The following is a 3,082-nucleotide window of genomic DNA, read 5'->3' as shown; positions in this document are numbered from 1 at the left end:
GCGGGGGGGAAGTGTGGCCGCCCCGCCTCCCCGCTCCCTCAGGGGCAGCGCGGCGGGCTTCCGCTGACGCCCTCTGGTCGCGCCGGTGGCTCCGCCTGGGTTTGGGCAAGTCGGGGCCCGGCCGGCGCCGCAGAGGTCAGGGCTCCCGCTGGGAGGCCCCTCGGGCCGGAGGGGACTCAGAGGAGCACGGGCCCGGCGGCCCGACGCCCCGACGCCTCGGGCCAAGTGCCCCGCGCCACCCCCCTCCCAGCAGCCGCATCTCCTGCGACCCATCGCCGGATCCGAGCGGCCAGGGCGGCCTGGAGTGTTCCCGGGCCGCGAGGGGAGAGCGCCCAGCCAGGCGCCCCGCCCCCATCCCCGCCCCCACCGCCGCCCCCACCACCCCTCGTTTCCCACCGCCGCCCGCCCCGCCCCGCCTCCTCGCACCCCGGGCTGCTCCAGGCCTCCGCGCCCTGGGAGGGCAGCAGGGCGGGGCAGCGCAGGGTTTGGCTGGCCCGCTGGCCGCGCCCGAGGCGGCCGCGGCGGGAGGCAGCAGCGGGAGGAAGGCGGCAGGCCGGGCGCGGGCGCAGGGGGCGCCGGCGGCGGGTGCGCGTCACAGAGGCCTGGGCGCGCGCGAGCCGCGGGCCGGGCGACGCGGCGCGGCTTCTTAGGGGCGCCGGCGGCAGGCGCCAGCGTCTATGGCCATACCACCCTGAACGCGCCCGATCTCGTCTGATCTCGGAAGCTAAGCAGGGTCGGGCCTGGTTAGTACTTGGATGGGAGACCGCCTGGGAATACCGGGTGCTGTAGGCTTTTGCCTCCCTCGCCTTTTGCCGCCGGCCGGGCGCGGCTCCCTCCGCGCTCCTGCCGCCCCTCCTCCGTCCTGCGGCCTCCGGCCTCCGTCCTCCGCGGACGCCCCCCACCCCTCCAGCCAGCCCGACCCCCCCCACCCTCCCCCTCCCCTCCCGCCCCCCTCCGCACCGCGGGCCCGCCGGCGCCGCCCATGGGCAGGGCCCAACCCCTCCCCGCCACAGCCCAACCCTTCCAGCTCGCGGCCCCACCCGAACCCAGGGCCAATCGGGGCCAGCCCGGCGGGACCGGGACCGGGACCGGGACCGGGACCGGGACCGGGACCCCGACGCCGCACACGCCGCCGGCCGGCTCCCTCTGGCCTCGGCCTCTTCCCACCCGCTCGGCTCCCGCTCCGGTGACACCCCAGCCCTTCCCTCGGCGCCCCGCCCCCGCTGCCCCAGCCGCTGGGTAGAGTCGTCCTGTCAGGTGGAACGGATTCCACGGCGGTGCCGGGAGGCCCAAACGGGTCCCAAAGCGACCAGCCCCGCCCACCGAGGAAAGGCACCTGGTCAGGCTTTTCCAGACACCGCCCGCTTCTCCAAGGACAGGGCGGACTGGGTTAGAGAGGAGCGTCTCGGGCACCTCACCCAAGACGGGATGGCTTCTGCCTTTGCTGGCGTCTCTGCCGCTGCAGGTCATCTTCTAAAACCTGGTACCCGCTTGCTTGTCCTTGAGAGGCTCATTCACAATCAACACTCCTTTCCCGACCTAAGTTTGTCCCTGTCAGTTTGTCTCGCTTTTCCTTCCAGAAGCCCCCTTCCCGGGGTGGGGGGGAGGGGGGGAGGTGGTGGTGGTGGGGGGGGTAGGGGGGTGGGTGGGTCTGAGTTTCAAGCTCCACCTGACTAGGATCCCATTCTGCTTTCGCCTTCGGGCGGTCCTGCCTCGCTTGGAAACGCTGCTACGTTGCTCCTGGTGGATGAGCTTGCGTTCGTTTTGAGTTTGAGAACGCTGGATGCAAAGACGAGGAGTCTTGATGGCTGAGGCTTTTGGTGTCCCCTCACTCGGGGGCCTCCCTCTCTTCCCGCCTCCCCCCGCCTCCCCACCCACCCCCTCACACCCGACCCCTACCACCCCAGGGCCCCGGCCGGGCCCCGCCCCTCCAGGCCGCATCTGTCAGAGGGAGTTGAAAAGCCTCCTGACAGGACACGTCCTCCCTCAGCAGCCAGCCCTTCCTGGCTCCCTGGCTTCAGCTTTCCGTTCGCGTGGCTCGGGCAGCCTTTCGCATCTTCTTTGCACCTGCCTGTGTTTGCAACAGAGGACCGTGGCCAAGGGATCCAGGAAACCGGGAGGAGAGCTGGCTTCCGGGGAGGCGAATGGGAAGGACAGGGAGGCAGAGAGGGAGCCTTGCCTCAGAGAACGGACTTTGAACCCCCGAAGGGAAAAGTCCTCCAGATAAATCACGTCTTCCCCACCGAATCCAAGAGCCATACTCGCTCGCTGTGGAAAAATGGGGACATCCCGGTCAAAGCAGGACGAGAGAGGACCCAAAGCTCCCTCCTCTCCCCGTTCAGCCATCGTCGTCCTGGGAGGGAGTCTCTTCGCGGTTCGCTTCTCCTGCCGGCCCCGTTTCCCCTCCTGCCAACCCAGCGCCTCTATCGCCTGCTCCTCGCTTCCTCGGGCTGCGGGCTGCGGGCTGCGGGATGGGGGAGGGGGGGGGTGCGGTGCGCGTCGCTCCCTGCCAGCTCGTGCCCGGGGTGGTTCTGACGGGTCCCCGGATCTGATCTCCGAGGAGCACCTTCTGCGGGGAGAAGCGGGACTGCGTCCCTGTCAGTTTCCCGGAGCGCGGGACCGGAGCCTTGCCCCGAAACGCAGGCTCGGGAGACCGAAGTCCTGAGCTGAAACCCAAGGGGCGCCGTCTCCCGCGAGTGACGTGCCCTCCCTGAGCTGCGCTTTCCTCCTCTGGTGCGAGGGGGTCCTGGCGTTCGTGCCTCCTTGCGGGGGCGAGTGCTGGTGAGAACGCAAGCGGGAAATACGGAGCAGACCGCTCAGCACGGAGCGCGGCCTCGGTGGGGGCCCGGGCCTCGGCCGCCGTCCTTCCCCACGAGCCTACTTCTTGCCGCCGAGGCTCATCCAGCACCCAGGGATCGATCGCCTGGCTGCTTCCGGCCAGACACTCTCCTAGGTGCTGGCCACCCAGCAGCCGAGAACGCGGGTGCCAATCTCGGCCTCCGGGGCGTTCGCCTCCTCGCCTCTGGGGCCGCAAGACCAGCGGTGTGCCTACGCATGCCGGCCAGAGGTGGCAGAACCTGAC

General features: G+C 70.7%; 1 non-coding gene across 1 annotated transcript; it reads left to right on the top strand.

The window, feature by feature from the left end:
- Nucleotides 1-673: 673 nt before the first annotated feature.
- LOC139043037 (5S ribosomal RNA) lies at nt 674-792 on the top strand. The gene has a single exon (XR_011500115.1). It is a non-coding gene; the product is annotated as a 5S ribosomal RNA (ribosomal RNA).
- The last annotated feature ends 2,290 nt before the right edge of the window (nt 793-3,082 follow it).

This window comes from Equus asinus, unplaced genomic scaffold, assembly GCF_041296235.1.
Source record: "Equus asinus isolate D_3611 breed Donkey unplaced genomic scaffold, EquAss-T2T_v2 contig_138, whole genome shotgun sequence".
NCBI classification, from domain to species: Eukaryota; Metazoa; Chordata; class Mammalia; order Perissodactyla; family Equidae; genus Equus; species Equus asinus.
Note: the sequence above shows the minus strand (reverse complement) of the source record. Positions and strands in the feature narration are given on the sequence as shown.